Here is a 27,940-nt window from a genome sequence, read left to right on the forward strand (position 1 = left end):
TAGAAATGAGCAGTCACATGTTGCCATGTAAGAATGTTTCCTGGAATTTGAGCGTGGATTGTTTTCGCTCCTGTGAGTGACCCTAGGATCCTGGCCTTTGTTCCGAAGCACCTCACGTTGGAGTGGATGTGAGCAGTGAAGCTGACACAGTATTCCCGTCACTCAGAGTGGATGACAAAGGCGCTTTCATCCGAACGGCAGCTGAAAGTTGGACGCGTTCGGTTTGGATGTTGGGTGACCTTTTTGAAAAAGGCGTCTGGCTTTCGTCATCCCTTGAAAGCTGTGCTTAACGCTGTTTTCTGTTTTGTGCTTAGAGTTTCTGCAGTTCCTGAAGGAGAGACTTGCTTGTTTAAGGGGGTAAATCACTTTACAGTAATAACGCTCTCTGGGGATTTAGATGGACTAGGTTTGCCGTTTTTCTTGTTTACTACTTAGTACCAAGTAGAGTGGAGTTTTAAATGGCTGAACGTGCCCCACCCCTTGCTGGTGTGTGTTTAGGGGGAAGAGTGTGTGTGTAGATGGGAACATTCGCACATACATGTAGCTCGCACAGTCACGTGCACCCGGGGACTCGGGAGGTTGCTGGCCTGCAGTCTCCTCTCCACAGGGGTCCTCACGCCCCAGTGACTGGGCTTCCACAGGAGCCAGAGGTGTGGGGTGGGTGGGCATCACCCACCACAGGGCCGTCGCCCGCATCTCAGGTTCAGTGCATGTGGTGTGTCGTGTGCCGTGTGTGTGCGGAGGTCCCCGCAGGGGTGCTGAGCTCGCGGGCATCAGGCAGCGGCCGCGTTGGGTGTTGCCTTCCAGCCCCCGCTCCTGTTCTGGGGACCCTCCTGCCCCTCTGCCCAGGTGCCAGGCCACACTTCAGGTGGAGAGGGCTGTGTAAACGTCCTCCCCAGCCGCATGCTTGCTCGTTGCTCTGATGCAGGTCTCTCGATGGGGAGCTGCAGGTGGATTTTGGTGCCTGAGGTGGCCTGGCCCCGCCCCCCATCCTGGACCACCTGGGTGGCAGGGGCTCCTGCGACCATGAGAGGGTGTAAACTTTCCATAATCTAGGCTGTGACAGAAAGACTTTCTATTTTTTAAGATCAGAGACAATCTCTTCTGTTTCCTTTTAGGAATATCCATGCTTTACGTCTTAGGTTTCACTTTTTCTGGGTCAGAGTGAAAAGTGTTGTCTTGAGGTGTTGCTGCCCATGTGCTGTGTCATCTGTGGGAGGGGGTCTGTGGGTGGCCTCCTTGTGGCCGCCGGCTCTACGGTCCAGGCTGCAGGGTTCAGATGAGCAGCACTGACTTGTAGGGATGAACGTTGGCCCCGACAGGTGGGGCTTCAGCTTAGAAATAGTTGATGTGTGAACACTGAAGTCTCTAAAATGAAAAGGGCGGTCAGTGGTGTGGCCTCTGTCTTGGTCCCGAGTCTCGGAGGACGATGGAGCAGCTGTGGCCAAACCTCCAGGCGTCGCCGCCCTCTGGGCCAGACCCCCGCCCCATGCCGTCCCCCACTCCTCTCAGCCTCCCCTTCCTGAGGACACCTTGCTGGGGCCTCTCTCTAAATGCCTGTGTGCTTCTCACTGGGATCAACACAAAGTAAAAGTGGATCCCAGTGCAGGTGTCAGCTACCTGCCTCACACCACAAAAGACCTCATTTTGTCGAATGTAATAACCAGACAGTGTCTTTCGTGAGAAACCTGCTTCCTGCAGAACCCCGCGTGCATCACAACCCCACCCCTGTCAGCAGGAAGTTTGACTTTGCCTGGGAGGAGTCTGGAAGCTGCTCCTGGGGCCTGTGTGGGGGGTGCTGGGGAGCATTTCCCCCTTGACACATTTCCATATGTATTTTTAAGTGAAGAACCTCTGTATTTCAGGAGAATGAAAATTGTGATTTATGGTATAACATCTGCTGAAATAATAATGGAATTGTTGGCAGTATAAACCAAAACAATAGTTGATCACTACAAACAAAGTGCAACTTTTATTCAAACAAATTTCCTTCTTCCCACGAGGAAGGTGACTGAGGCAGCCCCTGTTCCTTCCCACCTGTTTCCACTTGGTGTCCTTTCCTGCAGTCCCGGGGCCGAGCCCCCAGCTGCCTGCAGCACGGGAGCGCAGTGCTTCCTGGGCGGACGCGCCTGGGGTGCAGTTCCTGGGGGGGCTCCCATTGTCCGGTGGGCCTGGGGAGCGCGATAGCTCTGACATGTCCTCAGTCCCAGCGCCTTTTCCCAGCCCCCAACACCAGTTGGCTGGTGTCCTGGCACCTGAGGCTGGCGACTGCCTGCAGGAGGCCAGTTCGGCCAGTGACTGTCACTACCTTTCAGACTTGCACAGGTGTGGCAAGCAGTCAGCCACCATGCTGACGTCCAGGCCTTGTTTTACCACCTGTTTGTTCCATCCTGCGGGAAGCTGGCATTTATTGTGGTCACTGGGGAGCCTGAGTCTGGCCCCAGCTCCTACATCGGATGGTGGTCAGGGTTGGGGGCAGGGGTGTGGGTCCCCAGGCAAGTGCAGTGCCAGCTGGTGGGGCCTCTCCCACCCACTTGAAGCTAGTCATACTTTTCTTGGTACAAGATTGTCAGAGTGGAAGGAAAAGAAGTAGGTGGCAGGCAATTCTAGTTGAGTCTTGACTCTGCAAGCATTTGGGGGCAGGAAATGGTGTCCTGGCTTTATTTTCAACTTTCCTGGTAGGTACGGTGGGATTCAGTGTTTGTAGATGGCTGATTTGCAGGACACTGAAATCTGGAATTGCGTTATGTGAACTTTTATCTCAAATGTGTATCACCCCCAAACCCCGTTAGTGCGGAGGGGGAGGCGCTGAGAGCTGGGCGGCCCTCCTCCGTCACAGGTGCACGACCGTGGCAGGGCTGGGAAAGCGGAGGTGGAGCCCGAGCCTCCGCATGGGGAGGAAGGGGCTTCCGTGTGGGACCCCTGACTGCTGACCTGTCCCAGCAGGTTGTTCAGGGCACCGAGTCCAGGGTGAGGGCCGTGGCCTGTCCCGGCGTCACATCCTGGAGGGGAGAAGCTCACTCTTGCTTTACTTTGCTCTCCCCTGGTGCCACCTGGCTCCCGTGGTGAGGGGTTTCCAGGGAAGCAGTGTGAGGACCTTGCTCAGGGCTGTTTCCCAGGGGGGTGGGCAGGGGCGACGCCCATCTTCCCAGACCTTGTCACAGGTGGTCAGAACGGTCAAAACATAGATCTCATGGACTTTTCAGAGAAAACCCAGAATCTTCTGAATGACTATGTATGTCTTTCTTCTGAAAAGCTTACTCGGTTCCTCTCATGTAAGTTTTCTGAAACTGTTAAAAGTGACCATTTTCCCTTCTAGGTGATACCACTAGTGGACTTGTGCAACTAAAAATACTGTTCTAGGTTGTGTAGTTACTATCTACCCCCTTCCCTTTTTTCTTCCTGGAAAAAGTACCATTTAGTTACAGAATGAAGTTTGTAACGAAATAAAGAGCACAGATAAGCAACATTAAAAAACACAGTTAAAATATATACACATACTTTATATGTCTTCAAAAGAAAAAAAAGAAAAAGATTGAGGGGACCCACTGGTCCAGAAATGTAACGATGATTTTCTTTTGTATCCAGGAAACCTAAGTCTTCAAAGCTCTGTGTTTACTTTTTCCAGGTCAACTTCCAGCCACGTCTGTCTTCACCAGCCCCAGGGTAAAACGCGTATGTGCTGGAAAGATGGTTTTGGCATTTGCCAGTCATAATTCAACAGATATTTTCTCATTAATTGATAACTTAAAGTATTTCACAGTTATAAAAACTTGCTAACATACTTCTCTGAGTTTTATTACTGTGTGTTTCTCTGTGAGAACTGACTTTTCTGCTACCCTGAGCTATAATGTGTTGAATTAGGAGTTGTAATTCTTTCTGCCTTTACTTTTATGAAAATGTGCCCTATGTATTTTCAGATATATGTTTGGTACAGTTTAAAATGCTTGATACATTATGACTTTAAAACATCACAAATATTATTTTACAATATAAATTAACATTTTAAAGTTATAAGTAGCACTATAAAATTGGGACAAAGATTTGAAAAAAAATCTGTGAACTTACAGTTCAACGTAGTATGGATACATTTTATTTCCCCATACCACTTTAAAGTTAATTAGGCCAGAAGTGTAACAATGATGAAATAGTGTTGATGCCCTTGGTTTATAACAAGGTTTCACATGTATCATATTGTTTTATTGCAGGGCTCGTTAACCACATGAAGCAGGTTTTTGTTTTTTTCTAAACAAAAGCAGGGCTCGAGGTTAAACATCTGGTCCAGGTCTGGTGGTGACAGTGGGTAGGGACCCACACCCAGGACTGCCAGCTCGGTTATTTCTAGTCAAAAACTCACGAAAGTTCAGTGGACCTCCCCAGACCAGTCCTTTTCTCCCTCCTGGAGCAAAATAAAATTGCTAGAGTCTTATATTGTGCTTTATAAAAGTTTGTCTCTTGCAAGTACCATACTTTGTTTTTTAAAAAAAAGTTGGTGGGGGGGGCAGAAGAAAGCTTGTATGGTAAGATGCCTCTGAATTGAACGATGTTGAAAACATAGAAACTTAATTCTTTCTACTTTGGGTGTTAACCCCTTGTCAGGCAAGAGGGTTGCAGGTGCGTGCCCCTGCTCTGCAGGGTGCCTTTCCAGTGCGTTGACGGTTTTCCTTTGCTGCGCAGGGGCTCTTCGGTCGCCGTATTCCCGCTGGAGTTTGGCTTATTGCCTGTGCCTTTGGTGTCTTATCCAAGAAACCACTGCCAAGACCTAGGCCAGGGATCTTTTTTTTCTACGTTTCTTTTAGTTGATTTATACTTCGGGCCTCACATTTAGATCAGTAATCCATTTCAAGGTAGTTTTCGTGGGTGCTGCAAGGTGGGGTCCAGTTCCATTCTTCTGCTTGTGGTTTCCCAGTTTTCCAAATACTGCTTATAGAAGAAGCCATTCTTTCCCCATTGTATTCATAGAACTCAACAGCAAAAAAGCAAATAAGCTGATTGAAAAATGGGCAAGAGACCTGAACAGACATTTTTCCTCCCAAAGAAAACTTACAAATGGCCAACAGGTACACGAAGAGGTGCTCAGCATCACTAATCATCAGGGAGATGCGGGTCAAAACCACAGTGAGACACCACTGCACACCTGCCAGAATGGCTGTTTTCAAAAAGACAAGCGATAACATGTTGGTCAGCATGCGGAGAGAAGAGAGCCCTTGTGTGAACTGTTGGTGGGAATGTAAATTGGTGCAGCCGCTGTGGAAAACAGTATGGAGGCTCCTTAAAAATTAAAACTAGAACCACCCTGTGACCCCACAATCCCACTCCTGGGTATTTAGCTGAAGAAAGTGAAAACATGAACTTGAAAAATAAAATCCCCAAAACACTAACTTGAAAAGATACCTTCACCCCCGTGCTCACAGCAGCATTATCTGTAACAGCCAAGATGTGGACGCAACCTAAGTGTCCTTCAGCAGACGACTGGGCAGAGAAGCTGCAGTGTGTGTGCGATGGAGTACGGCCCCTGCCACTTGCGACGACGCGGGTGGACCTTGAGGGCATTATGCTAAGCGAAATTAGCCAAAGATAAATACTGTATGGTATCTTTTATATGTGAAAACTTAAAAAAAAAAAAAAAGAGCTGATTTCATAAAAACAAAGTGGAATGGTGGTTGCTGAGGGAGATGGGGAGGTGCTGGTCAGAGACAGCGGCCTTCCGGGGTGAGATGAACAGGGACCTGGCACGCAGCGTGGCAGCGGTACCTGAAAGTTTCTGAGAGTGGGTCTTCGGCGTTCTCGGCACCAAGCCCAGAGTTAACAGTGTGAGATGCTGGGTGTGTTAACTATCTTGATCTTGGTAGTCATTCCACAGCGTATGTGTATGACAAGTCATCACGTTGTGCAGATTAAATATATGCAATTATATTTGTCAATTATGCCTCAATAAAGTTGGGGAACGTGACCTTTTAGATCAGGTTTCTCAGCCTTGGCACGGCTGACGTCTTGGGCCTGAAGTTCCTTGTGTGGGGCCGTCCTGTGTGTCGTGAGATGTTTGGTGTCGTCTCCGCCTCTGCCCAGTGGCTCATCAGCAACCTACCCAGCACATCGCCCCGGTTGAGGGTCCCCGCTCCCCGCGGCCTGCTTAGATATGCAGGTGTGCCTTAGTTGTTTAATAACGGTTTCTGGTTTTTGAAAATCTAATTTCATTTTTCTAGAATTACAGCAAAAACTAAGCCCATGCAGGGCAGTGGGGGGCTCACCCCAAAGTTCCCATCAGACCACGCTTGTCCCTTGGAGAGCATGCCGCCTAGTGGTGATCACCGTCCTGCCCCCAGTAGGGCTCAGGGTGTTTAAAATCTGCCCTAGACGGTAGAAGCCCACTTGTCTGATGTGAGCAGAGAGTCCCTTTGCTGAGGTAACCCAAGAGGCCTTAACTCAGACTCCAGGGCGGTACGTGGACGCCTCCGCTCAGAGCAGAGACGTGGGGTCCCGTCCCTGGACGTCGGGCAGGCGCTTCTGAGCAGCTGCCCAGGTTTGGGTGACTTTCCTGCGTGACCGTGGCTGTGACAGTGACTCCTGCTGCCGGTGTGACTCCTCTGAAAGGACAAGCAAATGTGTGAGACACAACCTCACTTTAGAGTCTCAGCTTTCAAGCGTTTGTTAGCCCCATAGTATTTTTATCGTTGTTTTGCCCACACCTAACTTGAAGGCAACTTTTTGTTTGTTTGTTTTCTGTATCGTCTTCGCAAGTCGCCCCGCTTCGATTTCATGGAATCAGCCACTCTCTTCTCGGGGCCCTATTTTACTGGGTGGCGTGACCTGTAGTTACGGATTGGGAGCAGATGCACCTGTTCCAGGGTCTGCGGCCACTCAGCTACTGCGATGTGAGTGGGAGGCCCTGGGGCTGTGGCCTGGGGGAGCCTGAGGCCGGGACGGGGGGCTGCAGCTCGTGGCGGTGGCTGAGCTGGTCATGCCAGGCTCTTTGCACTCGTGGTCCTGAGCTCTTGCTTCGTGGCTGTTCACTGTTTCTCGCAATGTCACAAAATTATCAGAAGAGGTATTTTAAAGAGCAATGTTCACCTAAAATGCAAGAGTTTTAGGTGTTCCATGCAGCGCTTGTAGGGAGACCTGAGGGCCTAGGAATGAACGCAGGTGTGGTGCGTACAGTCTGGCAGGGGGGCAGGTTACTGAGACCAGAATGTGAAGTCCTCAGCTGTCGGGTTCCTGGGAGCCAGGAAGGGTCCTGGGGAGTCCCACCTGATCCAGCTGCACGTGTGACGGGTGAGCACACGGGGCTGGGAGAGGGGGCGTGGGAACACGTGAGCTGAAGAGGAGGGAGCAGAGGGAGGCAGGAAGAGACTGGAGTTTAGGAGCAGAGGTCGGTGGTCTTGTGGGAAACGGTGTGGGAGGCGGCGACGAGTTCAGCTCAGACATGACTTTGAGACTCTGACACCACATGAGCAGAGAGGCTGGGAACTTTGAGGGACGTCTGCCTGGGGTGGTCCGGGTGACGCTGACACAGGACTGCAGGCAGGTGGCTGGAGTGGGAGAGTGGCTGTGGAAGGCGAGGGGCCAAGGAGGTGCCTGTCTGGACATTTAGAAGGGGAGTCGGGCGCGGGGAGGTGCCGGGTGGGGCAGCGGATTCATGAGAAGAGCAATCAGGTTGGAGGGGGAGGTCTGAAGGTGACGGCACCTCCGGGGGGAAGAGGCTGGTGGGGGCCGAGGTGCCTGCGGACAGACGCGGTCTCCCCAGCTGTGGATGGTTGTCTGTGTCCAGGGTCGCAGTGACCGCGTCACACAGAACTGAGGACTGGCTGGGCTTCTCGGGACCGTGCTGTTGGCTGGGTTTGCGCTTGGTGGCCGAGTCTTCTGTTGGTGTCTCCGGAGCAGCCCAGTGCCCTCGCGATGCCTGCTCTTGGCGGTCCTGCCGGCTCTGCCTTGGGAAGGAGGCAGCGGAGATCCGCAGTTCCCTTAGGATGTGATCCCAAGTCGTCGGTTTCCATTTCTGGGGCAGCAGCGTCACAGGGAGGGTGCACCTCGTGCCCCGTCCTGCTCGTCTCCTCCTCTCTGCTAATGGGACACATGGGAGTTAGCAGGCGAAGCCCCGGACGAGAAGTGGAGGACGAGGTGTAGGGAGGGTGGGAGCTGACCCCTCGGGGACGAGGGGGCCGTGACCCCTGGCCCAGGGGGAGAAATGTGCAGTTTTCACAGTGGGGACAGTAGGTCCTCACGGAAGGGCGAGTCATGGACTCCTTGCCAAGTTATTTAAATACCGTGACTGTGGCCGTGATTGTCATTACTGTATGGGAACTGGGGGTGAATGTGGCTGAAGAAAGGAAAAAGGCTTGGGATAAATTCAGGATATAGCTTCTCTTCTTCTGGTTCTGGGGTTTTGCCTGAAATGCCACTTTTATTTTTGGTTGGGTGCTTTTTAGCACTTGTGTTACAGCATTTGGAACACTATTTTTGCGACATGTTAGATGTGAGGTGTGTAAAATTAGATTCCTAGAAATCGGGCTGTGGCGCCCCTTCCACACTGTGTGGGTGGTGTCTGCGCACCCGGGGGTGACCCTGGCCACGCTCATGTCTGCAGGACGCCTGACCCTTGCCGTGTCGTCCAGGTGTGGGCTCGCCAGCTCTTTGCAGCCTGTGTCCTGCCCCAGCTCTCTGGCTCTCGTGTCCCGTCTGTGGAGCAGACACGCATTTACGAGTTACCTGCTTCCTCTTCCTCTCCCTGTGATTCTTCCATGTCCCTTGGCCACAGCTGCATGAGACAGAACATGGGGACCCAGGAACATGGAGTCTTCATTCAGACACCGAGGTCCAAGCCGAGTGACGTTCCGGCCGCATCTGTGCTTTCTGGCTCGCGGGACCAGGCCTTGCTCTCTGGCTCACGCTGCTGTGGTTTTATTTCTCAAGGCTCGCTCTTTGCCTTCAGTTTTGACAACTGTGATTTCGTTTCCCCGATGATGAAACGGTGGTGAGAAGGGTGTGGAGAGGAGGGGCAGGAAGGCAGGGCAGCTTGTGGTCTAGGGAGGAGGCGCTCTCTCAAGCAGAGGACCCCTGAGTGGATCAGACCTGGGCATCCTGCGAACAGGTGGCCCTGTGCTCCCCACGTGGCTGGTTGCCCGGGGACGGGACAGCGAGCACGTTCGGCCTGAGGCTGGAATCTCCCCTCTGGGAGTCTGAGCGTGATCAGCAGAATTATCTCAATTCGAGTTTCAGAACACGGAGGGGGCGGCTCGGGGAGGCCTCGTCAATCCAGAGGGGAAACTGCAGCCAGGCAGGCTTGTTAAGTCTCAAGAAGGTGCGTCTGGGAGAGTGGGCCAGTGCTTATGGGAGTGAAGGGCTAAGTGTGTGAGTGTGGGGGGGGGTGTAGTGTGTACACACACATGTGGGCAGGCATGTGTGGATCTGTCGGTGAGGCCCTCTCTGGGGCACATCGCTGGGCAGCCTCTCCCCGGCCCTGCAGCCCCCTCTTGGGGAGGGAGAGCAGCTGTAACTGCCGGCATAAGGTGTGTGAACTTCGTCTGTGTCCATCGTGGGAGTAAGTGTGCTAAGTGGGGGCAGCAGTCAAAATGAAAGTACCACCGGCGTCTGCTTGTTGTGACTTTTGTGGACGATTTCCTGGCACGGTAGGAGATGCGACTCAAAACGTGTTAGTGGGGTGTTTGTTTCACCAGGGGCTGGATGAGCATGTGTGGCCGACTCTGTGTGCACTTCACAGGACGTGGGGTGTCGCCGACCCTGGCTGCTCAGTGACCCCAGGGCCTCGGTCTCTCCTGGGGACTTTGGGTGGAGCTCAGGCAGCTGCTCTCGGACCTGGTTTACTTTCTCCAGGAACTGGAAGTGTTTGTGTCACCTAAAGGCCGGTGGTTTCATTTTAACAAAAGCAGAAATACATTGGGAACCCCCACACCAGCCCCGACTCGGGGCACAGGGCCCTCTGGACATTCCCCCCTGAGTGGTTGTGCCTGCCCAGCTGCCTGGAAGGGGTTTCCGATTGTCCGGTCCTTCCTCCCCTCTCGCCTCTGGTTGTCCTTTCAGGGAAGCCCTTTGCTGTTGAAGATGCGCCAGTTAGCACGTTATCAGCGGTGACGTCGGGGGCGCTCGGCTCCTCTGGCCGTCGGGCTGCAGGATATGTTCTCTGGCTGCCGCACGGGGACTGCCGTTGTCCCTGGCTGGTTCCTTCGCTGCGGCTCCTTCACTGGATGCTGGCCGGAGCCCTCCTTGGACAGAGCAAGTGGGACGGCCCGCGAGGACTGTGAGACGTGCGGCTGGCAGCCATGACCCTGTCTGAAGAGACCCGCCTGCCGGTGTCCGCGGGCCCAGATACACTGGCTGGGCCCTTCCGGGGGCAGCCAGGACCCTCTCCTCTGAGCCATTTCTGGTGTTGCCCTCTCTTAAGTCCTTCACGAAGAGAACTTTGATTTCTCAGGCTTAAGAATTAATCAGAAAACAGTTTAATGTCCTTCTTGAGTTACTGGCCTTGCTGGGAACACTGTCCAGGTAGACTGTTACACCTGCGTCCCCATCCTGGTGGAAGACTCTCATCCAAAGAAATAATCCCTTGGCACTTCTGAGCTAGGGAGTTCAGTGATGGGGAGAATTGTGACTCACGACGACTCTAGCAAACTCGGGCGTTGGCTGTGACACGACTGATGTGCAAGGCGCATTGTGACTAGGGGGCGGGGAGCGGATGTGCTTTACCTTAAATCCCATGTGTCCCCCAGAGGCCCCCCTCCCCAAGTCCTCTCAGGTCACAGAATGGACTCGAGTTTTCCGTGACTTTTGTCCTCATGTGGCAGGAGCTAGGACCCTGGGGTGGGACTCCCGTTGCTGTCTGGCATCCAGGGCAGCTCTCGGCACCCCAGTCTTGCTTGCTCATGTTGGGGTTTCTTTGGGGTTCTGTGCAGCTCTCTTTGTAGGAAGCCCTGTTGCTTCTGCAGGGCCTGGAAGGAAGCTGGATCAGGAGAGGAAGTGGCTGGGGCCCCGTGGAATTCCTGGGGCCTTTGGCTTAAGGGATGTACTTCAGTCCAGAGCTCGACCTGACACCCCATCTTGGTGCACCCCCAATAAAAACGTTGAGTGTGGCTTCTTCCCTCTTTCCTCAGGTGTCTCTCGCAGGTTTTGCACATTACCTTGCTTGTCTGTTAACTAGTCAGTAAGGAGGCTCCTGCCACGGTGGTTGGCCGACAGGTCTCAAAGCACCATCCTTGAAACACCGTGGATGTGACCAGGGCACCTCTCAGGCTGTGGCACTGGGGGTGTGTGCGCAGGGAGGCGGGCCGAGGAGGACGGGAGGCCCAGATGTAGGGAAATGTGCCCCTTTCTGGTGGCCCCCGGGGAGAGTGGGCTGCCCGGTGAGGCTGGAGGGAGCTCAGGGATGGGTCTCCTGAGCTCCAGGCACCGAGAGCTCTCCAGAAGGGGAAGAACCATGGGGTCATGGAGGGAGGGCCTCTGCCCCTTCTTCTCTGCGTGGTCGAGGCCCAGGGAGATGGTGTCGCACCTGCTGGGGTTAGAGGGGACCTGGGACCTCCGATGTGCATCAGCGAAGGACCCTCCATCAGTAACCAGATGTGACTTGTGGCCGGCGCAGTCCCGGCCGAGCTGGCTGGGGTAAGCCTGTGGGACGGCAGGAGCGTCTTGGCTGTGCTCTCTCTGGGCCCGAGGCACAAAACCACGGGTCCGCACATTCCTCAGATCCCAGCCTGGTCTTGGCATTTCAAGTCTAAGCAACATTTTTCCTGGAAAATTTCAGCCTCTAGAATCCAGACGTGGCTTTCTAAGCAGAATGAGTGGTTCCCGACATGAGGAAACATGAACGATGGTTGTCAGTGATGTGCTTACAGCCCGAAGCTGGAAGTCTTCCGTGTTGAACGGCAGTGCCGGGCCACATCCCCACCTGTTGCTGTGAGACCCCGTCAGAGGGAGCCGAGTCTGGCGGCAGCGCGTGGGGGTTCAGCTCATACCCTGTGTGGGAGGGCAGGATTAAACCACTTGTGTTAGAAGAAGAGGATGAGTGGCCCCAGCATGTGAATGATGGACTGTGAGTCCCGCAGGGGAGCCCATGGGGTGGACGGGCCACGTTACCACCTGGGGTTGTGGCAGGGCCGGCCGTGGGTCTCCTCCTCATGCCACATGCAGCCTGCTGCCCATGGATGCAACGTGACAGATGAAGGCCCTCCAGCATGCGGAGACATTGTGGACATGACCTCACACCTGTACCCTCTTGTTCCCTCCTAAGGAATGTCAGCACTATGCCCCTCAGCGCTGCGACTCGCTGTCTGGGCCTAGCAGGGCTCTGGGGGCCTTGGGGCTTCCCCCTGTGGCCGAGAGAGGTCTGGATGCCACAGCTGGCAGCAGGGGGCTGCCAGGGCCATGACTTGCTACGGAGCAAGGGTCGGAGGCACGGAGGGCATCCTCGGAGTTTAGCAGCACAGAAATTGCAGTGCAGCCTGGTCCCACCTGGAGCTGTTGAGGAAGAAGGAGCAGGGTGTGTATTTGCTGGCATGGAAAAGTGCCCAAGAATGTGAAGAAACAGAGCAAAAGGATCATCTCTCATGATCCCATTTTGGTTTTTGTTTTTTTTTTTTTAAAAAGGCACATCCTTCTGCCATGGGTTCTGTGCTCTTGTAAACGTGGAAAATGTGCAGAAAGATGCTGGGAAGGGAAGGGGGTTCAGGAGTGCGTGGAGGGGCACTTGTGTGTTACTTTTATGCAACTTTATTTTTCAAAGCGAATGGTAGAGTTAGATTTGAGGGGTGGGCCGGCCTGGCTGTGGGACGAGCAGTTGTGCGTATGGAGCAGCCTTGAGGAAGTCGGGTCCTCGGTCGTGGGCGGGGGTGGCTGTGGCTCCTGGTGTGTGTCCTGCACGGCTAAACTTCTCCATTTTGACATGTTAGTGGTGTGTTAACACAGCAGAGCCGCACTTGAGTATTGGGCAGGTGGTCACCTACAAGGGCCGTGAGCGCGTTTGACGTAAGAAGGGTTTCTCTTACCTCAGGTAAAGTGCAGTGATTTTCTGCCAGAAAGAACCTGTCCTTCATTTAGAATAGACGGTCGTTTGGCGAGTGAGCTGGGACTTTGGTTTAAGCTGAAAGTGAAGTGATTTCATCCCACAGCACTCTGAGCGCCATCTTTGACTTCATTACTCGCTGCGAATTCGAGTGGCACTTACACACGGGGTTCTCTGATGCCTCACTTCCTGCTGATTCGTGGCCTTTGCTGCAACATGACAAGACTCTAAATCTGAGAGTTACTGGGTAACATGAGAAAAGGAAAAGTTGGTTCTGTGGTGTTTTGCTTTAAGGGAGTTACATTATTTTATGTTCATTTAATTTTCTCCTTTTCCAATAAGAATTATTTCCTTATCAGATGTAAACTTACCTGAAAATTAATAAAAACATAGCTAACACACTTGGAAGTGCATATATTTTAATTAAAAAGCATTTTTGCTCTCCCTTTCCCTGTCCTTCCCCACCTCTGACACCATTGCTTGTGTTCAAGTTTGCTTATGAAAAACAGAAACTTCGTAAGTGTTAACAAAGTGGTTTTCAACCCAAGGAGTAGGACGTAATTCCAGCCACGGAAATTCTCAACTGAGAGTCTGTGTGAAGTAAAACAGAGATTTTAAACTTCTTCCCTAGTGTGTGCCCCCACCTTGAGAATTAGATTTAATTAGCTTAATTTCTGGCTTAAAATAGTTTGACAGCCTAATATACAGTGTTACAACCCTATAAAATTCCACTTGTGCATTTTGTTTTTTCAGTTGCTAGGCTTAATGTGGAGAATGCATCGTGAATTATTTTAGTTATTGCTATAAAAATTGTGTGTTATAACCAAGTATTATAAAATTACCAGCAGAGATAAAATTGCACACATTTTTGTAATGAGGTTCCTTTTCTTAGCACACCTCTGAGTGCTCGCAGGGTGGGCACCCACCACCCTCAGTTGGGCCTCTGGGGAGAGTCTTGGGGTCCTTGCTCTCCTGGGCGAGGAGGTGGGTGTGGGTGGAGAGTCGCTCCCTCGTGATTATTGGGGGGCGGGTCAGCGTGGGGCAGGGGTGGCGGGTTGTGTGTCCCCCAGGTGCTCGTGGGACGGTGGCCTCAGTGCTGTTGGGGTGTCCATCAGAGCTGGGAGGGTGGGGTGGGGTGGGCTCCTCTCCCTGGACTTGCGTTCAGCCCACGTGGGGCCAGTGTTTCCTGGAGAACAAAACGGGTGTCACTCCAGCTTTTACGCATCCCCTTTCTAGGATGTATTCAAGTCGGCACGAATGTTAATTCACTTTAATTAAAGAAATTATTATGCTCTGTGCTACTTTCTAGGAGAAAAGCCCAGTTGATTTAAAAAATAAAATCAGAGTGACGGGTGGGGTAGCGTTTTGAAGGAGGGGGGCTCATGTGTGGGTGATTGACAGTGTTTCCTAAACGGTGAGTTTGTTGCACTTCTGCGTTTCAAAAGCAGCGGACTTGTCACCACAGGAAAGCTGGGGAAGACGTCCTCCACCGAGAGGAGCGTCGTCAGGGTGGTGGTGTGTTTCTAGCGTTTGCTGCTCCATTTTTATTGTATGGTGGTCGTTTGGCAGGTGTGTACTTGCTTACGGTGACTCAAAAAGCTCTTCTGCTGTTAAGAGTAGTGTTCATTGTGGAAGCTTGAGATCTTTTTGTTTAAGAATTACCTGTAACTCTGACTCATTAATGTTTTGTAACATGTAATTGATCTTCATGTATCCCTAAAGTGTAAATAACTTCCTAAACACTTGGATTTGGGGGTGGGGCAGACCGCAGGCCCGCAGGGAAAAGACCCTGGATCAGTCTGTGTGAGCTAATTCCTGAGTCTGGGGTCCCTGGGGAGTGGAGACCTTACCCCCACTTTGCACCGCACCCCTGCCAGTCCTGGGCTCTGATTTCCATGTCAATCACAGTTTTTCAGGAAGGAGCCCGCTGACCACTCCCCCAGGCCGTGCTTCAAACACTGACCTGTTGCTTCCCTGGGAACTCGGTGTCCTGGAGAAGTCTGTCTGGGGCAGCTTGCTCTTGTTCCGCGGTAGGAGATGCCTGTTTTCCTCCTGAGAGTTCTGGGCTTTTCTCTTGGTGGTAAGAGTGACTTGGGCTTGGCCTTTCTTGTTCACAGGCTCCCTCAGGCTTCAGCCCCACGTTGTGTCCGTGAAGCCCTTCCTTATCTGTCCCCGTTGTCACCTCACTGTCATTCATATTTGGTGCCCCCTTTCCAGGTGCACTGGATTCTGTTTCTCGGCTGCCAGGCTTCTGTGGCGTGGGCTCTGGCAGCCTGACTCTCCACAGCAGCACCTCGCTTACCGGCTTCCAGCTGAGGGTTTGAGACGTGGGGAGCTTTACCGGGGGTGCCAGCTGGACGCTGTTCTGGCTGAGCCCTGCGCAGGCTCACCGGCATGAGGGGTGCCGGGGGCCCTGCGCCCCCGGGTGGGGATGCTGCTGCTGGGAGCAGGAGCCAGCTCCCAGTTGGCCCCTCCCCACATGGAGCATTCTACTTCTTATGTCCCCTCAACTTAAAAGCATGCAGGAGGCTTAATAAAGCAAAGGAATCGAATGAGATTTTTTAAAAAACTGGAGGATAAACAGTAAGAAGTATTGATACGTGTAACATTACAAAACAGCCAAAATTCAATACAATTTCTGATGTACCGAGTGGACAGCATTGGGGTGTGGAAGGGATTCGTTTTGCACCTTGGGGGCCCAATGCATATTCATTGACCAAAGTGGACCTGACTGAAGGGTCACGATGAATCGGTCTCCCCAGTTCGAATATTCTGTGGTCAGAACTGTAAGAGTCTGGTGAGCTCGGCCTGAGGCCCTTCCGTGGCACGGACGTGTCGCGTAACCAACCGGGACGGCTGGGCGGTTTATTCCGTGGCTCCCCTGTTGGGTTGTTAAATCCTTTTTACTTTCCTCCCCTGGAAACCATGCTGAGTGTGGAGACAGTGGATTCACATGTGTCTGTATTACATTCTTTTCCTAAATTAGCCCCGGTGAACACCAGCTGCAGCCCCGAGAGCAGAGGCAGAGCGACTGTCCTATCTTGCAGGAACTCAGGAGGCCCTCTGGGATCTCTACGTAGTGTGCCCGCCCCGCCCAGGGACCGGACGGTCAGTGCTGGGCCTGGGGCCTTTGTTCTGGACAGAGGAGGAACAGAGGTCCAAAGTGAGAAGACGTTAAAGGTGGAGGGAGGCATACAGATCACAAGGGACTTGAGCCCCATCAGGGAAACCTGCTTGTTGCTTTTGTATTTAAGTTGGCATCTGGGGCAGGTGTTTGGAGTTTGCCCTGTAGGTGTGCTGCCTCCTTTACTACGTGGTTCCTGGGATCTTGTTAGAAATGCAAACTCTGGCCCCAGCCAGACCTTCAGAATCAGAAATTCTGGGGAGGGAGCCCCTCGCCAGCCTTTAACACACCCTCCGGGTGCTTCTGGTGAAGCTCACGTTTCAGAAACCGTGGTTCACTGGCTGCCAGGGATCCCGGCGTGCTGAATTTCCAACACAGAGAGGCAGTTTTGAAATAGCTAGTTACAGTTTTGTGCAGCAGAAAACTAGAGATGTTTTCTTAAAACAGGCACGGTAGGAAAAATGATTTCCTTTCTCACTTTTAGGGAAGATTTCAAATTGGTGGGCACCGTGTGGAACTAGTGAACTCTGTACCTCCTGTCTCTGCTCGTTGGAGCTGGCCGTGGAGCCGCTCACCCTGGGCAGTTCAAGTGCACGCTGCCTTCCCCACGAGTAGTCCCGCGGGACTCCACACCAGTGAGGCCGCTACCGCGGCTGAGCTCCGCCAGCAGGACGTCAGGTCAGAACGTGGGTCTGTCGTTCAGAGTGTCTACCACTGACAGTCTCCTGGGAGCCCAGCAGGAGAGGAGGCACTGAGAGCTGGTAGGAGGGTGCCGTCTGCAGGGTGCCTGGGATCCGACTGCAGACAGAGGCTGGAAGTGCATGGACCCCGGTGAGCAGGACAGACAACTGCTGCGTGGCCGCCCTGCCCCAGCCCAGGTGCCCCCAGAGCACAGACAAGCCTCAGGTGCTCCTGCAAACCGTCCTTCCAAGTGAGTCCTCCGCAATCACACAGGGCCGGAGGCGTGGGGTAGGTGAGGGCTTGTCTTGGGCCTGACCTAGAGGGGTGAGATGTGACCCTGAGATCCTTCCAGGTTAGAACAGAGTTTTCAAGTACAACTAACAGTGATTTGTCAGGAATGGTCTTGGGCCTGTTAACCTCCTTTTTTGAAGGAAGGGAGGAAGGATGTCTTATCTTTAGAAAGTCTCAATGTGCCAGTTGGGACGTAGTAAATGGAGTCACGCTATTATGTGACGCTACCTGTTGGCTGGAACTTACATAGTCTCACACACGTGCCACGGCCCTGCTGGCAGGTAAGGCAGGGCACCTGGTGGCCCCGTGCTCTCTGTGCGCTGACGCCGGCACTTCAGGGTCTGTGGTCTGTGACCTGTGGCCAGCGGGGCTGCTGCCCAAGTCAGGCTTTGTCGGTTCTGTCTTCCTGCCACCGCCCCCTCTTGGGTCAGCGGGTCAAGGTCGTCACTCACTCCCGCCAGCTGACTTTCTGAGGTGAGGCGGGCGGGTTGAGGGGTGTTCCTTTGCCAGGGCTTCCAGAGATGGCTTTGTGCGCCCGTGTGGAGGCCTGTCTCCCTCTGTGGAGATGCAGGATCGAGGCGAAGACCGTGGGGCTCCAAAGGCCGGGTGCCCCAGCTGGGCAGGCCAGGCCTCTGCTGCAAGGTCCCCAGGCCGTGGGGGAGGGACGCTCTGCGGCTGAGGGTGGCCATGTGCCGAGCAGGCAGCGGGGCCAACACCGTTATCGCTTCTTTAAAACCTACCTTAGAAACAGTAATGAGACTAAGCTAGCTTCTCTGTGTTTTGTTGTGACCAACAGCAGTGGCCACATCACGGCCCGGTCACCCTTCCAGCCAAGCTTCCTGCAGCAGGTGATGCCTGAGGAGACAAGCATTTCTGAAGCAGGAAGCAAAACAACATTGGAGCCCTTGGTCTGTAACAAGGACATTTTGGAAAATAACCCAGAGCCTGAGTCAGAATCTGCTTGGTAGCCCGGGTGGCACTTCCCGCGGGCGAGCGTGGGAGGCTCGTGATTTTTTGCTTGCACACCCTGCCGGCCTCCGACTCCCAGTTTCCTGGGAGGCTAAGTGCTAGAAACACCCAGTGCCCGTGCGCCTGGACCGGCGCCCTTGCTGTGGACGTTGTTCCCCAGGTGGCCTCTGCCTGGAAGGGCCCTGTCTTGTGGCTCACAGTCCAGCTCTGGCCCTTCCAGAGCTGTATTTTCTTGTGTTGCTAAAGGTGATACGTTTATACCTGTTAATGTCTTGTTTTGCAAGAGCTGTGCTTTGGGAATCTAAATATTTAGGCTAAATTGTCGTGCGTAATTGAGTTGCACTGAGATTTTGCTCTTTGTGAAGAGTTTTGGTTTCTCATTAGAAGTTTTTACCTTTTCTTAACTGAAGCAAAATCTGTTGTCAGCGTGAAGCAGCAGCTGTATATTTAGGATGTCAGATTGCATAGAATTTTCCTAAACAGCACATGCTCTTCTCGCAAATTTTGAAGTTCACTTATCCATCAGTCATGGGTTGAATGTTTTGGTCCTGGTCCCCAGCCCCCGTTCGTATATATTTTTGAAGAGTTACTTGCCTCTGGCTCTGCGGTGAGAATGCACTTGGATGTGGCTTAGACACAATTGAGCAAGGTGCTTTGGCACAGCAGTTCTGTTTTATTTTTACTAGAAAACGTTCTTCAGGCTTGGCACACAGGTGGCGGCAGGCCCTTCCTGCCCGACACACACCCCTGTCCTCCTGCCCGAGCCTGGGCTGTGTGCCCGCGGCTTCTCAGAACGCAGGGGGCTTGGTCCTTGGGCGAGAGTTTTGGTTATTTCCTGCTAGTTTGGTTACTACCTCTGCTAGTGAATCTCCCTAGTTCAGTTTTGGAAAAGGGAGAAAATGAACTGAACAGTGGTTTTTGGCCTTCTGAGCAGTGAAACAGGAACCCAGGAATTTATGATTAGCTGACAAGGCGCCCTGGGCAGTCTTGGATGGGAGTGGTGGGTGCCCTCCGGGAATCCTCTTTCCTTCCCTGTCATCCTGAGACGTCTCAGAAGCACAGGCCTCATCCTTGGTGAACTGAGGGCCTTTCTCTTTGGGTGATGACCTCTGCTGCCTCGTGTTGTTGCCTCGGACGTCCAGGAGGAATCTGCCCCTTCCTTCCCTGGACGGGAATCGGTCTGGAGTCTGTGAACCAGTGGGACCTGATGTGGTTCTTGCCCCGTGTTTTAAATGACACTTATTCCAATGAGCATCATGTAATGTGTCACGGAGCAAAGGTAATACGGGAGTAGGAATATGGAAGTGTTTTGAGACACAACGTGGATGAAATCTGACCGTAGCCACACACTGAGACCCTTTTGTTGAAGGCTGGAAGGAGATCTCGCAAATCCCTGGGGAGGAAGACCTTGTGGAGAACGAAGACCCGAAGACCTGCTGTTTGCGGCTTGCCCAACCTTTGTGGTTTGGTTGTGTGTCCCATGAATGGGGGAGGGGGCCCCGCAGCCTTGGCTCTGCTCTCTCTCCAGGCAAGTTTTGTAGCGAGAGGGGAATGTTTACCAATCAGGTGATTGCCTTCTGCAGGAAGCTCAGCATGTTAGTGATGTAGGAAATAGGTCCGGAAAAACGGCCCTAAGTCCTGGAGAAACGCAGATTAGGGTCATGACAGGCCTCACCTGGCATCCCTGGAGGAAGGGGAGGGGGAACGCCTCCGACTGCCACCTTCCCCTCTCTGTGCCACCGTGGGCTTTCATGAGCTGATTCCACTGTGAGCAGAGGCAGTTTAGTGCTGCTGCTCCTGTGGGCAGGTGGAACGGGGCGAACCGTGATGCTCAGAGCCGCACGACGTTGGGAGAGGCAGGAGAAATAAGGGCACGAGGCAGCTCCCTGTACCTGCTGTCAGTGTGAAGTCTGAGTGTCTGAAAGGCAGCAGCGTGGACATGCTGGTAGCTGTCAGTGTTTCCTCTGATAAATGGTTGTGAACTTGGCTACTGAGATAAGACTGCCCAGATTGGAAGGCTGCATGTTCTTTGATTCCCAGAGTTTATAAGTATAAGTCTGGTCACCAGTGAACTCAGGCCAGGCAAACCCTAGGGAGTCTGAGGTAGTGAAGACGGGGGAGGCTTTCTGGAAGGAGGTCGATCTGCCAGGACCATGGGGATGTCCTTCCAAAAGGCAAAGCCAGGAGTGAGTCTTTAAAAATAGAAGGAGAAAGAAAGCTTTAAGGAAAGGAGCTGATTCACAGGCCTCTGTTTTGGGAGTTGACTGTTGTCAGAATGTCCCCTCCTTTCTTTTCACCAAACGTTGTGGGAGATGCTGTCATCCGTGTTCCCTCCTCCTGCCTGGTGTCTGCGTCCCAGAGCCCACGTGGACCCAGGTCTTGAACACGGGCACCCAGAGCAGGACGGGGTGTGTACCAGACTCTGAGGGAACGTGAAGCAGGGTAGGGGCATCTCAGGATGAAGCATTTTATTAAAAGTGTCCCCATAACGAGACCATCACGAGCTAGCTCTCCTCGGAAGTGGGCGGGCTGTGGGCTTGGCCCTGCGGAGGTGCTTCTCCAGGACTGTTTCTGCAGTGTTTGGGGTTCTCAGTGTTTGGGGTTCTCGTTGGAGCAGCTCACAGACAGAAGCCGCCCAGAACTGCGTTCCTCCCTGCCCTTCATGGTGCCCAAGTTAAAGGGCTGGCCATTACTACCTTTCTGAGATTAGAGTCATAACTCAACCTGCCCTCTGCGTTCTTCTTTGTAATAGTTTATCTTGTATCAGGCCTGGATAGAGAAGGGACCCTCCGTGTTTTTACGACCGCCCTCTGCCTTTTCTGAAGCCGGCTTCCGTGCTGCTTTCTAGAATTATGCGATCTCTCTGATTAATCCCATTATTCTTTTAATTGAAAGCTGTGCTTTCATGCTTCGCTCTCCGTTCTGCTCCCCGATGCAGGTTCTTCCCCTCAAGAACTAGAAATGACCTTTGATGATACGTACTAATTTCCAAAGGTCTCAGAAGTCCACGGAATACTGGCGGTTTACTCCTTGGAAAATGACGCCTTCAGTGGGGTGTTAGAGTGGAAGTGACGCCTTGGTGTCTAGTGTGGACCTGGATGAAAGTACTAAAACGCCTTCAGGAACTTCATACTTAGCAACGTGGAGGTGTAGAGGCCCCAACCTGGGAGTGCGTCACTGAGGGATGCACTGGAAGCGGGTGCTCCTCTCCTGAATTTTGGGTTTCTCTTAGAGGGCGGCTGGGGAGGGGTGTTTAGCACTGAGTGACTGATGAAGGTTTGTCCTAGCGTGAAACTAGTTCTAAAAATCCCTCAGCCCTCCCGCTAGAGGCCCACTTGTTGAGGCAGGCTCTCGTGGCAGTGTTTCGGGACCTTCCTGGGGCTGCCCTGCTGTGGGTATAGTTGCTGGGTGTCACAGGGTGACACACCCAAGCAGTGCTGGTGCAGGTAGCTAACTGCGTATCCAGTGATCCCAGGCGCCACTCCTCCTGAGGCAAATCTGAGTCCCTGCTGCTGATGCATTCTTGTGCAGGTTAAAGCAAAATGGACGTTGTGCCAAAACTCTGAATGTCCCGAGGGACAGATGAAAATCCTGGGCGAACAGGATTCTGGAACACTCACTATGGCTTCCCCTAGAAACTGGAAAATACGGTAAATAGAAAGTGCCAAACCTGACGGTACTTAAAACACTGAGGTATTTTACTATATGAATTAAGTTAATAACTTAAACAACTTATTTGCATTAATTTTAATTATTTTAAGTAGACTCATCATTGAAATAATTTTAACTATATGAATTGTTTGAATTAATTTTAGTTATTTTATTTAAATTAATAACATAGAAAATAACTTTAAGGATCAGTTTGAGTTACATGAATTAATTATTTTACCCTCTAAGAAGACTTAGTGGTCTTTGAGGGAGGGTCCCTCCCTGCTTTGGTGTTCACCTGTGCCTGTTTGATGTGATGTGACCACCCTGAACAGCCTCACAGGGTGTAGGCGAGAACTCCAGAGCGTTTGCCACAAGTATGTCGTCCGTGTTCTGTAGCTCAGGTGTGTCAGCACCATGCCGCCCTGTTGGGGTGTCTGTTCCAGTATGAAACTGATCAGAGATTTTCACCTTTTTTGGATACTTTATTTTTTTACTGAAGTATAGTCAGTTACAATGTGTCAGTTTCTGGTGCACAGCATAAAGTTTCAGTCATAATATATATATATATATGTATATTCATTTTCATATGCTTTTTCATCAGACGTTACTACAAGATAGTGAATATAGTTTCCTGTGCTATCGAGCAGAAATTTGCTTTTTAAATCTATTTTATGTATAGTAGTTAATACTAGCAAATCTTGAACTCTCAGTTTATCCCTTCCCACCCCCTCCCCCCATAACCGTAAGATTGATTACTATGCCTGTGTCACCTTAGTTTTTAAGACAAGGTTAAATGCTTGTTATGAACTCCTGCTTTTGGAACCAGGTATTTGACTTATTCAGACAGTCCCCATAGCAAGGAGACTCAGCGAGCCTGTTAGCACTGCACCCTTGGTCTGAACCAGATCAGAGGTCTCATTAATTATTCATTATGACATTTCATATGTTATTTTACTTTTCATAATTACCTGAGTCTGTATAATTAGCCTCTCATTTGGATGACTTGCTTAACATTAAATAGGGCTGTAATTACAACTATTAAAAAAAGTATATGGAAGAATTTTAAAGTCTTTAATTAGAAAGAAAATCGTTGTCTTTTTTTTTTGGTTCGGTTCCATAGTGTGGTTTTTCGAGGTGTACAAGTGTCTGATTGTTTAAACAAAGAGAGAAACTAGAAAAGCGAAGCGGTCGGTGATGTTCTGACAGGTGGTCCTTGTGAAGTCCTGGTAACCTTGTGTTGTTTCTTGGATTAGAGATGTGGTCTGAGTCTCTGAGCACCTCTGATTTTACAGCAGAGTCTTGGAGCCCAGGGATGGTTGAGCCCAGCTGTGCTGCTTTGTGGACGAGAAAGCAAACACTCAGCTGCCCTAGGGGAGCGGGGGCCATCCTGGGGGTGCACGGGCCCCGGGTCAGGTCAGCTCCCGTTGGCAGCTCTGCTGGCCCGAGACCAGCTCCTCCTCTCTGCTCAGGGCTCTCCCCAGCAGACTATAAATAGGGGAGGATTTATCCAGATCTGGCAAGAATGGACAACGCAGAACTGCTTTGTTTTCCATAAAGTGCTGTGTCTCAGCCCCTCCTTGAGGATACCCCCAGGACCTCCAGGCTGTAGCCCAGCACAAGACCGAGGCTGAAGGGCAGCGTGGTGGCTGGCCTCACCGCACGGGGGCCCCTTTCCCGCATCGTCATCCTTTGAGCACAGAGTCCGTCTACAAGTTGTCCGTGTGTCCAGCAGCCATCCTCACCCCAACATTTGATCCTCTGGAGGACCCAGACTTGGGGATTAATGATCCTGTGGATCTGGGACCAGTTTCTTGCTTGGGAGGAAGGGACAGTTACAACCACCTCTCAGCTTGTGGAGAAATCCCTGCGCCAGGTAACTGAGAGCACCCAGTGTGCGACCCATTTCTTCCCCACGTCCCTGCTGCCTCACATGTCAAGCCTCCATCTCCTTTTCTGCGGGCTCCAGCTGGTCACCCTCTTCTGTCGTCTGTTCCACCCTCTGCCTCAGATCAGTTCTTCCAAGGAGAGCCCTCATCAAGCCATTCCTGGGGTCAAAACGCACAGAGACAGGAAAGAAATTTCTTGTTTATCTGATCAGAGCCCTCCAAGCCCACACCCCACACATCCGCCTCGTCCACCTTCTTGGCTCCGTGGTTCCCAGCCTCGGCGATCCTGAGCCCCAGGACAGGGGACGCATGGCATTTCTGGAGGTACTTTTGATGATCAGAACTGTGGTTGGGTGATGCTGGCATCTGTAGGGGAGAGAGAGATGCTGCCACACACCCTGGAGTGCAGAGGACACCCCCACGGCAGCGACCGAGGCGGCAGCTGGACTGAAGAGCACCAGCGACGGCTCCCGGACGCTTGCAGGGCTTCCTGCCCCACCCCCAGTCACACTGACCTTTTCTCTGACAGGCTCCCTTCTCCTCCTGTTTTCGCTGGTTAGTGTTCTCCATCCTTTGGGGCTCCTGCAGGCTGGCTGTGTGCAAGACAGAGGTCTGATTGTTGCCAAAGCGGCAGGCTCTCTGTGGCTAGAATGTGCTTGTTTGGGCTGTTTAAAAGTTACCGGATGTGGGAAAGTTTGAGCTTGGAGCTAGCAGGCTTTTGAGCTGACGGGTCTCAGCCTGTGGTGATGTAAACCTCCCAGGGCCAGACTCTGTGGAGGCCAACATTGGCTGGTTTCCGTGGTGATGCTCTATCTCGTTAATTTTGGGTGTTGTTTCAGCTTAGGGGGGTAGGTCAGCACGTGGTTAACGTTGTCCTGAGCCCCAGGTCTTCTGCTTCGCAGTTGTACAGTTTCTGCAGTTACTGAAACCTTTCTGTGCCTTGGTTTCCTCGTCGATCATGTGGGAACAAGTTGTTACCTGTGAGGTGCTCAGCACAGTACCTGGAAGGTGGTTGGTGGTGACCAGGTTTCCGACTGCGCATTAGTGTCTGGTACAGCCCGAAACATGAAAAAGGAAGAGCTGTGCACACAGCACACATTGAGATGAGAACGACGGCTGAGATGAGGGGAGCCTGGCGCCCGGCCGTGTCAGGGTGGGACTGCGGTCACCCGTGTGCATGGTGAGCCCAGGAGACATTCCTGCGAAGGTTAGTAACTGGTGGTTGAGAGATGTCATGGTGTCTGTGCCGGGCGGTAGCCGCGCTGAGGCTGGGCCAGGCCAGCTGGCAGGTGGGTGACCTCACTCCTGGCTCACCTGGCCTTCGAGTAAGCTAAGGACTTCCCTCAACACAGATCACGTCTAATTCCTGAGGAAAGCCCACTCTTCTTGGGTGCTGTCGGGAGGTGGCAGCCAGTGCCCCCTGGGACCGTTGGGTGGAGGGTGCGACTTCGTGCTGTGATGAGCCAGGAAGATAACCTGTTTTCCCTTGTTCTTCACTAAGGAATCCCCAGTTTTGCTCCGGGAAGCAGTGGGCCCAGCTTAAAACTCACTTCTGCAGCGAGCAGCGGCAGGGAGACAGGCTCTGGAGAATGAGATGGTGAGGATTCCTGGGGAGGGGGTCCCTTTTTGGGTCCCTTTTTGGATAAAACCCAAACAGCTCTGGGCCCTCTTATTCTGTCTTCTTGCCCGGGACACGGCTGTGATGTCTAGTGGCAGAGCGGCTTCTTGTGTGAGGAGGAAGGCCACAGGAGGACCGGGGCAGGGTACTGTGTGGGCCCCTGAGGGACGCTACCCACAGGGCGGGGCTGGAGTTCCTGGTTCAGCACAGAGATCCAGCGCAGTGAACGATGTGACTAGAGCTGCATTCAGTGACAGGAGGACAGAGGTGCGTTTCCTACATGGTATAAGGCTATGATCGCATTTCTTGTGGGTTGTTCACAGGAGGAGGATGGTGTCTGTGACCCGAGGAGTGGGGGAATGGTCATCAAACTGGCTCTCGAATGGCCCAGGATGGGGGTTGCCGTGAAGGGACGCGAACGGGTTTAGCCGGACTCAGGGCTGTGGAGGCCCAGTAGGTGGTCTTCAGGCTCCTGCCCTGCTCGGGCCCTTCCCCGCATGTGCCCGGTCCTGACTGGCCAGGGGGCAGCGCTGGACCACTCGAGGGGCCTATGTACGAAGGGAAGGAGAATGAAGAAGTGTGTGGAGTGGAGATGGGGGAGGGCACACGGGGACCCAGGGGCTGCTGATGGGGGCCTCCACCCTGGCCCCTCTGTAGAGTGCCTGGCGCTGGGGGCTGAACCAGAGCTGTTGGGGGCAGCGCTTGGGTTCAGGGTGACGCATGGGCCCAGGTTCTGGTGCTGTCACCCGCTGTCCTTCACCAGCTGTGTGGCCTCGGGCGGATTGCGTGACCGCTCCCTGCCTCCCTCATTTTCTCGTCTGTAAAGGAGGGGGATCATGGCTCCGCCTCAGTCACAAGGGACACTTGCATGCTTAAAACAGAGCCTCGTGTGTCCTGGGAAGTCGGTGAATGGTGGCGCCCATGAGTCACTGTCCACGCTGGCGGCGTGAGGGTCACATGCTGGAGTCTGGGAACAGCGTCCCAGCGAGACCCTGGCTCCTCGTTTGCTCAGTTGGGGGAAGGAGGTGACTAGGTTGACGTATTTAGTGCTGTTTGCCGTTTGTGTAACAGAGGTGCTGGGCTCAAACCCACGGCCTCAAGCATGCTAAGCACGCACTCGACCACTGAGCTACACCCCCCCCCAGCTTGCTTCACTTTTGAGTATAATTTAAATTGTTTGCTACTTTAGACTGAATCTAGCAGCTTACTGCGTGTGTCATTACACGTGGTTTTCCTCGTTTCCAGTTTATGGAAATCTCGACGCTCAGTGGCCCTTTTCAAGGTGCTTTTGTGAGAATCCTCACTGTTTTATTCTATTCCCATCTGATGAAATATCCTTCAGCATTTAATTCTTTTGAACTGAAGCATTGTCATCTTAAAATAAACTTTACTACATACAATTTCAGGTTAACTTCCTTTCTTTTGTGGGGAGGACTTCAGGCACCTGTTCTCCTCTTGTAAGTAATGAAAAAGATTCAATACACCTTGAAAAGGAGGCCTTTATTCATTTGGACACATTCAGAACTACTGGCGGCCCTCACCGATGGCTGTGGCAGGCGTGCGTGAGGCCTTGCCTGGCTTCACGTCGTCTGTGAATTTGGGAGTCTTCCCCCCTTTCCCCCCAGACCTTCCCATGCTGTTCATAACTCCTCTGGCCTCCCCAGCTCCGGAAGCCAGGGAAAGTGCTGGGCTGTCTGACCTGCTGGCAGCTCAGCCCTCAGGCCCGGCAGAGCCCAGCTGCACGGTCTCCTTCCCGCAGAGCCACGCTGGCCCAGGACGCCCTCTGCTCTGAGCAGTGCTGAATCTGGGAGCCGGCCCTGCCAGCTGCCCGCTGTTGCGACGAGTTTTTTTCCATGGCTTCTCCTCTGGGCCGAAGCTGACGTGCGACTGCCTCTTAGTCATCGTCATGGGACTCGTGTCAGTTTGAGCGGAGCTGGCAGAGGCAGGGGTGCCGCCCGGAGCCTCCCATGGCAGTCGGCCCGGGTAACAGAGGGTTTGTTGTTGCCGTCGCAGTGGAGCTCAAGCGGTTTTGTAATCATCAGTGTGAACAGTGACCTGCTGAAGACGCGCCTGGAGTGCGGGTTGACGTGTTTTCATTTTCAGAGTCGATGTCGGGCCCCTGGATCTAAAATACAGGAGGTTACCGAGCACAGGCACAGCCCAAGGTGACCCTGCCTGGGTGTCTGCTGTCAGACAGGCAGTAGGCCTTGCTGGGGCTGGCTGTGCTCTTGGAAACCTCAGAGGGTGAAGTGGGTGCAGCCTGTGCACCCAGAGAATACGCGGGGGCTGGAGGGTCTCCAGGCCTCATGGGCTCCCCGGGCCAACCTCCCACCCTCCTGTCTCCAGGTTGTCATGGTGATGTGCCCGTGGCTCCGTCTCAGCACCGGTGAGGCTGTGTTGTCGTTTTCTCACATGCCCACTAGAGCGACACCTGCTTGGGGTCTGCTCTGTGAGTCCTTCCTGAATGAGTGTGTTCCTTAGTTATGTGTCTTGGATGTGTAAAGTCCTTGTGGACGGGCTGGTCAAGGCTTCCAGCCGAGCCTGGAAGGCGGCCTTGCAGAGCTGTGCGTGCGGGGCTTTGATCTTCGCTGGCTGGCAGGAGCCATGCACCCACCTGCTGTTGGTTGGAGTGGATTCCAGACCCTCAGGGTCTCACTCCTCTTGCGTTCATGCTCTATAAAAATGCAACTATTTTAAAATTTAACACAGCA

General features: G+C 52.9%; 1 protein-coding gene and 1 long non-coding RNA gene across 13 annotated transcripts in view; both read left to right on the forward strand.

Moving 5' to 3' along the window:
- Positions 1-27,940, forward strand: part of DIP2C (disco interacting protein 2 homolog C) — a 274,924-nt gene that overhangs the window by 39,289 nt on the left and 207,695 nt on the right. The gene's annotated exons all lie outside the window — the stretch shown is intronic.
- Positions 368-11,084, forward strand: LOC141576059 (uncharacterized). Its single transcript, XR_012504290.1, has 2 exons — positions 368-9,298; positions 10,039-11,084. It is a non-coding gene; the product is annotated as an uncharacterized LOC141576059 (long non-coding RNA).

This window comes from Camelus bactrianus, chromosome 35 (assembly GCF_048773025.1).
Source record: "Camelus bactrianus isolate YW-2024 breed Bactrian camel chromosome 35, ASM4877302v1, whole genome shotgun sequence".
In the NCBI taxonomy this organism is placed as follows: domain Eukaryota; kingdom Metazoa; phylum Chordata; class Mammalia; order Artiodactyla; family Camelidae; genus Camelus; species Camelus bactrianus.